Source organism: Zeus faber, assembly GCF_960531495.2.
Source record: "Zeus faber genome assembly, chromosome: 1".
Taxonomy (NCBI): domain Eukaryota; kingdom Metazoa; phylum Chordata; class Actinopteri; order Zeiformes; family Zeidae; genus Zeus; species Zeus faber.
In genome coordinates, this window is record NC_137193.1 from 40,615,813 (window position 1) to 40,629,796 (window position 13,984).

The 13,984-nt window shown below is 46.7% G+C and overlaps 1 long non-coding RNA gene across 1 annotated transcript; it reads right to left on the minus strand.

Annotated features, from left to right (window-relative positions):
- Positions 1–1,244: 1,244 nt before the first annotated feature.
- LOC307232920 lies at positions 1,245–13,757 on the minus strand. The gene is made up of 4 exons (XR_013844253.1): positions 13,631–13,757; positions 6,493–6,638; positions 1,697–1,862; positions 1,245–1,600 (listed from the first exon to the last, which is right to left on the minus strand). It is a non-coding gene; the product is annotated as an uncharacterized lncRNA (long non-coding RNA).
- Between the last annotated feature and the right edge of the window lie 227 nt (positions 13,758–13,984).

Sequence of the window (13,984 nt, forward strand, 5' to 3'; positions counted from 1 at the left end):
AATCTTGCATCACTGCTGCCCTTGACGTCGCATCTTCCAGCATCCATTATCTCAGTGAGTGGACCTGCCGTGTTGAGCTGATACCAAACCGCCGTGGTTGGAGTTTTTGTGTTCGGGGAGATTTTAGGGGGACGTTCTTGTGGCAGAGCAATCACCAGGTTCAGTCTTGTTCCTGGATTCCTCTGAGACATGGCCAACTCTCTCTCAAAGAGCACATTGTCGAGGAGAAACTCTACGGAAGTGATCAGCTTACGGAAGATTTCTGAACTAAACTAAACTAGTATACTATACAGTATACTTTTTTTTCTTTGATGTTGTTTTAATGTGCTGGCAGTGTCACTGGACTGAGACTCAACTACATGTTTTAAAAATGGAACTCTGTGTGTGGTTTGTTCAACTTGATGGATTTGAATTTACTTTTACTTTTGACCCTATTGTGCTTTTAAAAAACAGATTATTGAGACTTTTATTCAAGGAGTATTTAATGGGTGAATTCAACTGTTACTTATGTCATATTCTGGTAAAGGTGTTGTGGCGGACCAGGGGCATGGTCAAACACCGGCTGCCAACGACAGCACGGTTCCCTTTCCCACGGCCGCCAAGCTGCCTCAAATCGGTGGTCCGACTGGAGGCAGGGAGGTTCCTTAATGTTTGTTAATGTTGTTGTTAATGTTTACCTTTAATGTCTTGCAGAGGAGGTTGGCACACGGGCTCCTCAGCCGACCAGGAGCCAGGGAGCAGCACGCCATTCCTCCTGCGCCAGAAACCATCCTCATAATAATTATCATCGTTATTATTATTAAATATTAGTTATACCTGTGGCCAGCGAGCCATTCCGTGCAACGCTTAATAAAAACTCTCGCCATGTTGGCGCACCCTAAACCCTTACCTGTGGACGGAGACTCTCACAGTATGTTTACTTTTATTTAGGTCCTGGGAATTTGACGAGTTGACGTTGATGACGGATTCAGAGGCGACCCATTACAGCTGCAGTACGGCTGTCACGATCATGATATTTTTGTATTACTTTAGATTAATTATCATACAAAAAATTGTGATTAATAATTGAATTGTCCTTGCTTGTAATATTTTATACCACTATCACAGTAAAAGTCTATGAGAGTGAGGAAGGGAAGATATGTATTGGTATTGAAGACTGGAATATTAAAATTCAGACAGACAGGTAATTCTTCTGCCCCAAACTTAGGGAGACACACCAAATTAACATTGTATTTGTTGCAACATTTCTCACATCCAATTAAGTTTAAATTATTAACAATTTACAAGAAAATTTCCAATTTTACACAGTGATAATCAACGTAATAATACTGACAGCTCTAATCTAACCCCCCACCATGTGGTTTTAACTTATTTTGAGCAGGAAAATCAACTTTTAATGTACTGTTTGTCCATTTTTGGGTGTGAGAAGGGACCTTTCTGAGAGGTTTCCCTGCTTGTCTTTTCTGCGTATCGTTCCCATGACGACAATGAGCCATCTTTAAATGTCCGAACAGCTCCCCTCCCTCTCCTTCCAGTCCTCCTCCTCGTCTCCCACCCTCCTGGGACATCCCATGGCTGGTGGTGGTGGTGGGGGCAGCTGCTGTATGGCAGAGCAAAGGGTCATAAAAAGGCAGAAGGTCGAAAGAGGAAGTCAGCGGAGCTACGTATGGTGAGTTATTGCCCCCTACGTACACACCGGGTCCTGGGAACTGGGAGCTTCTCACAGGGGGGGACGGGACGGGGCCCCGGACCCGTTTTATCACATCCCCATCCCCATCGCAGAGCCACCAGACACATAATCATGATGACTCTTGTGTTTGGACGCAGATAATGTGTCTGTTCGGGTCCCCTTGGTCCCGTCGCTGTGTAATAAAAAACAAAGTAATTAAATTATATGTATTTACCCACAATGACATTAAAAACACGCTCACTGTCTCTCTCACCCCTCCACACACACACACACACACACACACACACACACACACCACATTGACATGTCTACTTAAGTAAAGGTATCTAAGTGCTTACTCTAAAATTTACTGTAAGTATCAAAAGTGAAAGTACTTGTCATACCCAGTGTCCTGATATAACAGAGCCTATAAAACTTCCTAAAGTACTACTGTAGCATTTTATTTCTGTGCATGATGCTCATGCAGATCCTAATTAAAATTACAATTAAATAGTGTAGGTGGAGTCAAAGTCATTTACAAGGATATCAAGCTGATGGATCATTGATGAGCACTTTGAAAGATCCAGCCAGTAATTTTGAAAATTATAGGTAGGTAATCCAACATTTTCTTTCATCCGATATTTTCTTTGAAATGTAGAGTAATGTAAAGTAAAAGTCAAAAGTCTCCAAAACTAAATATACTTGAGAAAGTACAGATACAAGTACAGTAACAAAGTAGTTTGTTACTTTCCACCTCTGACAGACACATACAAACACATACATACTGTATACACATACACATACAGTATACACACATGTACACACATCTGTGTCGCTGTGTGTAATGGAGATAAGGTCACAGAATTTGCTATCTACACCTACTTTTAATAAAACAAAACCCAAATAGCCAAAGGTCTCTGCAGAGGGTAAAAGAAAAGTGCTTTATTTTCAGCTGCAGTAGTAGCATTGGTTTTATAATAGCCAGATGGGCCGCACACACAGACACACACACACACACACACACACACACACACACATTCTTGTGATGGTATCACACCCTGAGGAAATACTAGGGGTAGTGAGGACCCATGCTGCTGGTGCACTTCTACACCAAAAGAAATTTCAATTCGAAGACCGGTCCTCACAAGTATAGTAAAACACACACACACACACACACACACACACACAAAATGCTGCACGATGCATGTGTTGGAGTACGCAGCGAGGTGAGAATGCCACACGTGTCTCTGTTTTAGGAGCTTGTGAATCAGTGACACGGTTAACCCGCGACGGGACGCTCGCCAGGGACACGTTCACTTTGCACGGGGGGAAAAAAACTCTTAGCGCCAGACACTCGACACACACCACAACAGTGGGTAGACTTGTTACAGTATGTGTGAGAACCAAGACACACACACACACAGACAGACACACAGACAGACACACACACACACACACACACACACACACATAAAATGCATGCAAAAATACCATCTGCTGGACAAAAAATACATCAAATGGAAATCAGTAGTGGGAAGTAGCAAACTGCAAGTGCCTTCAAGGATCTGGTACTTATTTAAGTTTGTTCAGTTTCAAAGACATTTGACTTTTACTCCGCTACATTTCAAAGCAGAGATCTGCACTTTTTACTCAACTAAATTTCTAACGCAGTCATGTTTCTTGAGTTGAAAACATCTTGATTTATATTCATATTTGTATATATTTATGAACGCTATTACTCTACTGTTAGTATTTTATTTGTAAATTGTAATCTGCACGAGGAGACGGATCTGCATGAGCATCATCTGCAGAAAAAAAGGTTTAGTAGTACTTCGTGAAGTATTATAGGCTCTGTTATATTAGGGCACTGAATATGAGAATTATTTTTACCTTTAAATATGTTTAACTACGTTTAACTACATTTTAGATGTTTTTATGTGCTGTCTGTGTTCATGTGTTTGAAATATGACACACTTCAAGTTTTCAATGGAGAAGTTGCCCTCTCTCTGAGAACCCACACAAATCTAAACAACCTCAAAGACACACACATACATGTTTTTTACAAGGTATTTTACTGGGGCCATGTGGTTTGCCCCGAGTTCTTCTTTTCTCCTCCTCTCGCAACGTCCACCTTTCCGAAAGATCTTGACCTCAGAGGAAGTTGCGATTGCAACCGGCTGCAGAACTACACTTTATTCAGAGAATTGTAAGAAATTATCCAAATTCCACCAAGGGGAAGTCAACAGGATGATTCTCAGAAAATTCTGCAATGTTTTTGCTTGAGAATTTAGTCTGATGGCATGAGCAATGGCACGGCTACCTGTTTTGGTCAAAATGATGGAAAGTCCATCCAACTGATATAAAAAAAGTTGCTGGTTTGGGTCGCTCCTGGCTGTTCGGGTATCTGTTCTCTGGCACTCTTCGTGCCCAGGATGTTCATTGCTGGGTGCTCGGCCTGTGGATGGGTGGCCGTCTGCCGTCATCTATTCTGTGGTCCACATGTGAGGTGGCCGGGGCCTGGTCAGGGGTCTGATGGGGGTGTGGGTTGTGATCTGGTTGCGCTTCGCCTATCTCTCCCAGTGCCAGAACTCACTACACATACACACATACACCACACAATAGTCCTAGGGTTTGCAGGACAAGTTGGGTGTGAGCTATGTGGGTAGGGATGTGGCAAGAGGCTACGATCTTGCCTGTTGCACTCCTGTCCTGGTGTGCTTCTCGTCTGTCCTGCAATTTTAGTGCCACTCATATTAGCTTAGAACACATACACTCCCACACAAATCTTACTCAAAGCAGCACTCCACCAGACCAGGGTCTGCGGGGCAGGCGGGGTGCGAGTGATTTGGGTTCAATGTGTTTGGAGGACTCTCATTCCCGCGCCCTGCAATTTTAACTGCAATTACCAACAGCACACATTGAGCACTGGGGTTTCCGGGGTGGCGACCGGGTGGGCCCCCTGCCGGCTGGGTGCTGTTCCTGGCAGCTTGCGTCTGGTGCCGGGTGGTTTCCAGCCTGCTGTGACCCAATGGGTCTGCAAGGAGTGCTGCTGGGTTCTTTCCAGGGCCCCTTGGAGGCTGCTCGCGGGTGACTGTGGGTTGGGGTGCAGGAGGCGGCTGTCGGCCTTTCTCCCGCAGCCAGGCTTTCAGGTGTCATCCGGGTGTCCTGCACCGAGCACGGCTACATCGGCCGGCTTGTGGCCGGGTGGGGCATCTAACCGATTGCGGTATGGCAATGCGGCATGCCTCAGGCGTTGGTTGGCATGGGCGCCTGGCGTGGGTGGGCTGTCAGTCTGTTGGCCTGGACCTGGCTTCGAGCCTGTCGTCCGTGCCTGGCGCCCGCGGCATGGGTTCTGCACGTGGGGGTGGGTTGTGTGTGCTTCGGGATGGAGGGTCTCCTTGTGCTCTCTGGGATGGGTTTATTCTTCTCAGGGCCGTGCGTGGGTGTTACTTGGCGGGCTCCCGGCTTTTCTGTGGGCTGGGGGGTCTTCTGTGGCTGCGGGGCAGGATGCTCAGGGCTTCACTGCGGTCATGGATTGTCTATACCGCTGCGGGACTCAGGGGTGGCTGCATGGCCTTTTCTTCTGCTTGGAGGCCCTATGATATAATTCCGACCTCATACACCAGAACAAATTGGGACAAGTCCTGTGCATTCACCGGTAGACACATCTCACACACACACACATACACACACACACACACACACACACACACACACACACACAGACGCACACACACACACACACACACACCCACACACACAGACGCACACACACACACACACACACACACACACACACACACACACACACACACACACACACACACACACACACACACACACACACACACACACACACACACATACACAAAACACATACAGGCAGACTCATCACAGGCACACACACCGAGTTTATAGGGCTTATTGTGCGTAAGCACCCGGTGTCATGAAATTTCACTGCATATATCTATGACATGTATATGTATGTAATAAATAATCTGTTGAACTTGAACTTAAACTTGAACATGGTGTGGTCGTTCTCAAAAGAGGGGGATTGGTGGCAGTTCTGTGTAACAAAAAGCTGTGCTCTTGTCATCCTACAGGTCGGCCACAGGACAGAGTTGTTGCAGCAGTTCTTGATGATTAAAGACTGAATAAAAAGTGGCTTGCAGGTTGAGAGTGTTGATTTAACTACACTTCCCGATTAACTTTATCCTACATGCAATGACTTACAAATACTCTGTGTTGTATGCCAAGCATTCTGATAGTACAGGTGAAATAAGAAACAAACAACAAAAAAAAAAGATTTGTAGTGTTAATGAGGCCCACGTAGTGAAGACAGCCGTGTTTTTGAACAGTTTTGTGTTGCGTCGTATCGTAACTCCTCCTCGCTGGACATCACAGGTCATCACACTACGGCAGCTTTCACTCAGCCGAGGCTTCCCCAGGGGATTCCTACTCAGCAACTCCTTCTTTTTGTCACTTCTCAGCCACCGTAAGTCGTTGAAAAACCCCTGTTTTTACATAACCCCCCACTCGTCCCATAGAAGTCTGAGTATGTTTACCTCAATTGTCAGTTCCTTGAATATCTCTGGATGCAGCTTTACAGGACATCCCTTTAATCACTAGTGTAGAGTTTTGTTCACCATTTACATCGTCATTGACAAAAAAGGGAATATGCTTCACTTAAACCTGCAACTCATGTGAGCCCCTGTACATACTGATATTTACTGTACCTTTGTGTTTCACAACCCATTTGTCGAGAACCTCCTGTCCTGCAGGTTTCAGCTCCACTCATGCATACATGATTCATTCACACGTACGTCTTCCCATGAAGCCATCACGCAGGAAGTCAGGTGTGAAAGTGTCGAGTTGGAGCTAAATCTTGCAGGACGGGAGAGATGTGGGTTGGGAAACTTCGGCTCAAACAGCTTTTTCAGTCTTCCCAATCCATTGTTGAAGAATATAACTTAGGAGAGAACAGCAGAAAATTAGTGCAGGAGAAAAAGATACTCTGAAATGTCTCAATGAACAATACATTCTGTGCTTTTGCACAATTGAGTGTATTTGTCTTTTTGCTGTTAACTCATAAAGACGTTTTTCTTGATGTGCTGAAGGCTTCACTTCCGCTGTGTTTCACAATTTTCTGCCTCTGGTGGAAACAAATTAGATTCTAGATATGAAAATTGTGAATATATTAAATCTCGAATGCATGATCTTCCTGATTATACACTTTTTTTTGTTAATATTTAAAAGAATCTTCTATCTCTTGACCAAGTGGAGTATATCTTCCAAAGGATAGAGGGTGCTGGACACTGTGCATTCCCAGGCCACAAATCAATCGAGGCAGCTATAAAATAGCCATAGTTAAGTAAATAAATGATAGATAAGTCTAGTTTATTGAACTTGTGGCACTATGGGACCATTACTGGACATTACTTTGACAATTTTCACACAGATAAGACACATCAGTTCTGTGTTCTTTATCGCCCGATAAGATTTGGTCAATGTTTACATTGTTTTATTCATATTGTATTTCACTCATAGTTCCCTTTTCTGGAAAGTATCTCTATTATTATTTGCTGAAGAACTAATCTGCAAACAAAGTAGTAATTGTAAGAGACCATTGCAATTTACCAAGTGAAAGGAATATATATATATATATATATATATATAAAAATTGTTTTTTAACCCGTGTTGTTGATGTTGTATATATATACACACGCAACATTCAAACCACTGACAGGTGAAGTGAATAACATTGCCCATCTCGTTCCAATGGCACCTGCCAAGGGGTGGGATGTATTTGGCAGCAAGTGAACAGCCAGTTCTTGAAGTTGATGTGTTGGAAGCAGGAAAATGTGCAAGCATAGAATCTGAGCGACTGAGGGCCAAATTGCGATGGCTAGATGACTGGGTCAGAGAATATCCAAAATGGCAGGTCTTTCCCGGGTATGCAGTGGTTAGTACCTACCAAAAGTGGTCCAAGGAAGGACAACCGGTGAACCGGCGACAGAGGCATTGGCACCCAAGGGTCATTGATACGCGTGAGGAGCGAAGTCTAGCTGTCTGATCTGATCCCACAGAAGAGCTACTGTTGCACAAATTGCTGAAAAAGTTCATGCTCGCTATAATAGAACGGTGTCAGAACACACACTGCATTGCGTCTTGCTGCGTATGGAGCTGAGTAGCTGCAAACTGGTCAGAGTGCCCATGCTGACCCATGTCCACACCGAAAGTGCCTACAATGGGCACGTGAGCATCAGAACTGGACGATAGAGCAATGGAAGATGGTGGTCTGGTCTGATGTGCGTTGTTTACCTGGGGCCGACAAAGGACTCGCTGTTCCACGGGGGCGCCGCTGGAGGAGGCACTGTGGAAAGCAGGGCGGCATTCGGACCAACCTGAGGACGCAACCTTACTGTCCACCTCTGCCCAGCATCCTTCTTGCCAATAAGATGGATGACCTTCGGGCGAGGATCAGATTCCAATGGGACACAAGAAACTGTTGTGTCCTCTGCCTGACGGAAACATGGCTGAACCTGCTGGTGTCGGACCATGCCATATGTCCAGCTAAATCCTTCTCCGTGTTCCACACCGACAGATCGGGGGACTCTTGGAAATCCAAGGGTGGAGGCGTCTGCCTCATGATCAACAGCAGCTGGTGAAACCCCAACAACATCAAGACTGTCCCCCGCTCCTGCTCACTGAACCTGGAACAGCTTACCATCTCATGCCGTCCATTCTAACTCCCCCAGGAATTCAGTCATCATCACAGCCGTTTACATCCCAACGCAGGCGGACACAGACACAGCCCTATCTGACTTATACAATGTGCGGACTTCAAAACAAACATCTTGACGTGGCTGTGGTGGTGGCTGGGGACTTTAACAGGGCGAACCATAAAAAAGTTCTTCCTAATTTCCACCAACACATTACGTGTGCCACCAGGGGAGGTATAACTTTTGACCACTGCTACACACCATACAAGAATGGATACAAGACTGTCTCGCTCCCTGCTTTCAGGAAATCGGACCACGCAGCTATCTCGTTGCTTGAGGCTGCGGACTATTACTAACAAGAGCTGAATTCCGGCCAAAATGATCCATGGACGACACAGGTACTGCACACCATGCTCACGCACCTGGATGGCTGGAAGGGGGCCTATGCGCCCACCAGACTTGCTGTCAAGCTGCTGGAGATAGGACTGAACACGCCGCTGTGTGCCTGGATCGTCCTCACAGCCAGGCCCCAGGTGGTTAGGGTGAGGAGGCGCAGGTCCAGCACCCTCACCCTGAACACAGGATCCCCCAAGGGCTGCGTCCTCAGCCCCCTACTGTACTCTCTGTACACACATGACTGTGTGGCAAGGTCCAGCTCTAACACTATCATCAAGTTTGCCGACATCATCGAGGTGGGACTGATCACTGACGGCGACGAGAAGGCCTACAGTGAGGAGGTGGCTGACCTGTCACTCTGGTGTCAGGACAACGGCCTCCTCCTGAACGTCAGTGTGGTGTTGGGATGGTGCGGTTGGAGCAGCCACACCTGTACTGGGTCTAGGTAATTGGGGCCCAGGATCGGAGTGGCTACATACCTGTTGCTTGTTGGTTGGTCTAACGAGCAACAGGTAAAACCCCCATCCCCACACACACTCAGGAGAGGAGCCCTTGTCATGACACGGTTAGGCTTCGACCATGTACTCTCACTGGCCTCAGTTTTGTGTCGGGGGTGTGTGGTGTGGGGATGGTGTGGTTTGAGCAGCCACACCTGTCCTGGGTCTAGATAATTGGGGCCTGGGATCGGAGTGGCTGCATATCTGTTGCTCGTTGGTTGGTCTAACGAGCAACAGGTAAAACCCCCATCCCCACGCACACTCAGGAGCCATGTCATGACACGTGTCCATCTGCTCCTGGGATTATTCCATCTAGCCCACTCTCTACAACAAACTGTGTGTCTGAAACCCTCGTCTGTGTCTCTGTGCCGGAGGTCCTCGAAAACGCCACTTGGATGGCATGTGGTAGAAGAAACTGCCACAGTCAGCAAAACTAAGGAGCTGATTGTGGACTCTAGAAGGGGATTACAACTGAGGACGCACACGCCGTTGATGATTAATGGGACTTCTGTCGACAGGGTGAGCAGCTTCAAGTACCTGGGAGTCCACATCACGGAGGACTTAACATGGTCTCCACATACAGACACTCTGGTGAAAAAAGCGAGGCAGCATCTCTTCCCACCTCAGGCAGCTGAAGATATTCAAAGTCTCTGTGAGGATCCTCAATTCGTTCTACTCTGAAGCAGTGGAGAGCATCCTGACAGGAAACATCACTGACTGGTTTGGGAACTGTACTGCGGGCCCTGCAGAGGGTGGTACATTCAGCCGAACGTACCACTGGAACTACCCTCCCCTCACTGCAGGACTTATACACCAGGAGGTGTAGTGGCAGGATCATGAAGGATCCTCACCACCCCAACAACGGACTGTTCCAGCTGCTGCAGTCGGGCAAGCACCTCTGCAGTCTCACACTGAGAACAGAGAGACTGAGACGGAGCCGTAAGGGCTGTCTTTTTTTTTTTTTTTTTTTTACCTGTGCTGTCAGCATGCTGGGCATACAACACAGAGTCTTTGTGCCATTGCATTCAGGACAGAGTTCGTCTGCAAGTGGAGTTCAAGTTCTCAACCTGCAATGCGACTCTTTATTAATTCTTAAATCATCAAGAACTGCTGCAATAACTCTGTCCTGTGGACGACCTGTAGAATGACAAGAGCACAGTTTTGGGTTATGGAGAGCCACCACCAACCCCCCTCTTTGGAGAACTATTTATCATGTTTGTGTCTATAAACAACTGATCACTACTCCAAGAGGGGGAGAATCACCACGGTGAGAAAAATAAACATAGAAACAAACAACATTACACAAAAACATAAACACGGGATGACAACGTATGACAATGTATTGAAAAACACTGAATTAGGTCCAGGAAAATTGGAACTACATCTGGTCACGTGGCCTCTTCCTGTCATAATTATGGCAGCAAATGAGGGAGGAAAGGAGAGGAATGCAACCAGGAGGGTGCTGGGGTGCACTTGAAGTGTGTGTGTGTGTGTGTGTGTGTGTGTGTGTGTGTGTGTGTGTGTGTGTGTGTGTGTGTGTGTGTGTGTGTGTGTGTGTGTGTGTGTGTGTGTGTGTGTGTGTGTGTGTGTGTGTGTGTGTGTGTGTGTGTGTAAGAGTCCACCGGTGAGTGTAAATTACTTATCCCCATTGGTACTGGTGTAGAAGGTCGGTATTATGTTGCGGCGCCTCCAAGCAGGGGAAGGGGCCTCGAAGCCCCCCTGAACTCCACAGCCCCGTGGACACCCCTCGGCCGCAGGAAATCCCCGGGTACCCTGCCCTACGGCCACAGAAGACCCCCGGGCCCCCAGAGAAGCCAGAGGGCCGTGGAGCAACCCGCACGGCCAGCCCCAAGGAGCATGACCCAGTCCCAGGGAGCACGAGGAGACCTCGCACCCCAGGGACGCACACATACAACCAACCCCCGGGTGCAGGCACAAGACGCAGCTGCCGGCACAGAACCCGAGCCACGGGTGCAAGGCATGGACCGCGGGCACGGATCACGGCCCCACGGCTACAGACGGACACCCCGCCCGAGCCGCCCGCCCCATGGGTGGGCCGGCAGGACCCCCATGCCCACCCACGCCCCGCACAAGGGGGAGGCCTGCCCCACCGCAGCCGACCAGACGCCCTGCCTGGCATGAGTGCCAAGTGCAAGGACTGTCAATGCAGAACTCACCAGGGGTCCTCACTGAGACACTCCCATAGGCCCCACTGCCTTACTGTACTGTATGTTGCATACTGTACTGCATACTGTATCACTGTACTGGGTAACTGCATACTGTACTGTATTGCTCTTTAGTTTGGTGTTACTGTATTGCTGTGCTGTACAGTTGTATACTGTACTGTATATCTCCACACACACTATCTCACTTTATTCACATGCCACTTTACTGCACATATCTGTATATACCATCATATTCTATTCCTTTTATTTCAGTTTTGTATTCCTACATTGTATATTACCCTTTTCTTACTCTTGTTTTATTCTATTTACTAATTTAATCGCTTTCAAGGAATCAGTTAGATTACTAAATTAGTTAGTTATTGTGCCAGTTAGTTACTGACCAGTTAGTTCTTATTGTGCATAATCTCTGAGTGCGTTGCGATGTCATTTCACTACATATATGTATGCTTGTATGTATATGTATGTGACAAATAAACATCTTGAATCTTGAAGAGATGGTACCAGGATGCACTGGGAAACCTTTGGTCCTTGTATTCATGTGGATGTTACTTTGAGATGTACCACCTACCTAAACATTGTTGCAGACCAATTACACCCCTTTACGGCAACGGTATTCCTTGGTGACAGTTGTCTCTTTCAGCGGGATAATGCTCCCTGCCACACTACTAAAATTGTTCAGGAATGGTTTGAGGAACATGACAAAGAGCTCAAGGCCTCCGAATTTCCTGGATCTCAAGCATCTATTGGATGTTTTGGAACAACAAGCCCAATCCATAGGTGCCCCACCTCGCAACTAATACCCCTTTCCCACTGCACCAAAAAACTGGTAACACCCGCTAACATCCAGCATTTCTCATCAGTCCAGAGTCAAATGACCCAGCAATAGATCAGCTCTGATGTAGACAGGACTCCCGGGTGGACTCGCTAATGTTAGTATAATGTATCATTCAATCATTTCATATCCGATTAAGAATTCAAAATCAAAATCAGAAGTTATTGACATGGGGGAATGTGAAATGTATTGAGCATGGGGATCGCTCCGTTGGCAGCACAGCGGAGAACCCCCACGCTCCCCGCTGGACTCTGAGACAGTCCAGCATCGCCTAAGCCGGTCTCCGAAACCCGGAGGAGCATCTCCTCTCCCCACTGTTGAAGGACTGGTGGCCGCGATACTCCATTCTGCTACTACTGTAGTGTTGGGTCGTTCACGGAAGACCAGATTCTTTTGATCAGCTCAAAATACTTTTTTCCCCAAGTTTTACAGTTTTATGTTGGTATGTTATGTTTGCTTAGGTTTCTGTCTCATCTACTGTTTTTTTCCCAATCACACTGGAACCATGACACAACACTTTTACGCCGTGTTCGTGATGTTGAACGTGACGCACCAGAAAAAAAAAGAACAGCATTTCTCCTCGCAATGGGAAAGGCGTCAATCGCCTAAAATCAATGGGTTTACCCAGCTTTAAAAAACTTGGGAAAACCTGCCAATTTTGGTGTTAAAATGGTATTACAGGACTTAAAGGATCTGCTGCTGACATCTTGGTGCCAGATACCACAGGACACCTTCAGAGGTCTTGTGGAGTCCATCCCTCGACGGGTCAGAGCTGTTTTGGCGACACCAGGGGGAGCTACACAATATTAGTGGATATTAGTGATTTAATGTTGTGGCTGAGATATATATATATATATATATATATATATATACACACACACACACACACACACACACACATACAGTATATTGTGTGTGTGGAGGAATAATGGATGGATGCAGAAGTTGTCTCATAGTAATATTAAGGACAATAATTCTTTAGAAAAAAGAGATTCCTGCCTTTCTGTGTGATTTGGGAATTTGTTTCATATTTGCAGCAAATGGTCCTGCATGCACAGTCATAGTGTCTCAAAACTGAAATTCCCCACTGTTGTCCATGGAGCAGCCCCTTCGTGACACCCTGAAGTGCGCATGTTCAAATCAAACCGTGCAACTTGCAGATAGAATAGAGTGGGCATGGTAGAGTATCAGCACTAGTTTTGCCAAATGCAGAGTTGACTTAGTCATTAAATTCGATTGTATGAGTCCTAAGGTTGCTACAGTTGCTGTGTATTGGAAGGTGGCATACTTGCCTATTGAAATATACAGTACATACTTAATATACTTACCTCTTCTTGAGTAATCTCCTGCCGCAGTACACCCGTCTCCCAAAAATCACGTTAGACTGTCAGTATCTAAGTATGTGTGCGGGGGAATATAAACCTTCCGGGGCCCTGCCACACCGGAGGGGCCACTGTTTTCCCACAGCGCAGTATAAATAGCTAACTAGTGTGGGGTGACGGTGGGCAGCCGGGGGCGTCGGGGGAGGATCTCATCCTCGCACAACAGCACATTCCTATCCACCTGGCCCGGCCACAGCTCCAGGTCACCTTACAGCGCGCACACACATTAACACCGCGCGTGTTTTCACACACACATAAACACAAAGAGACATTTTCCCTCTGCACACGGAACCTCGCCTT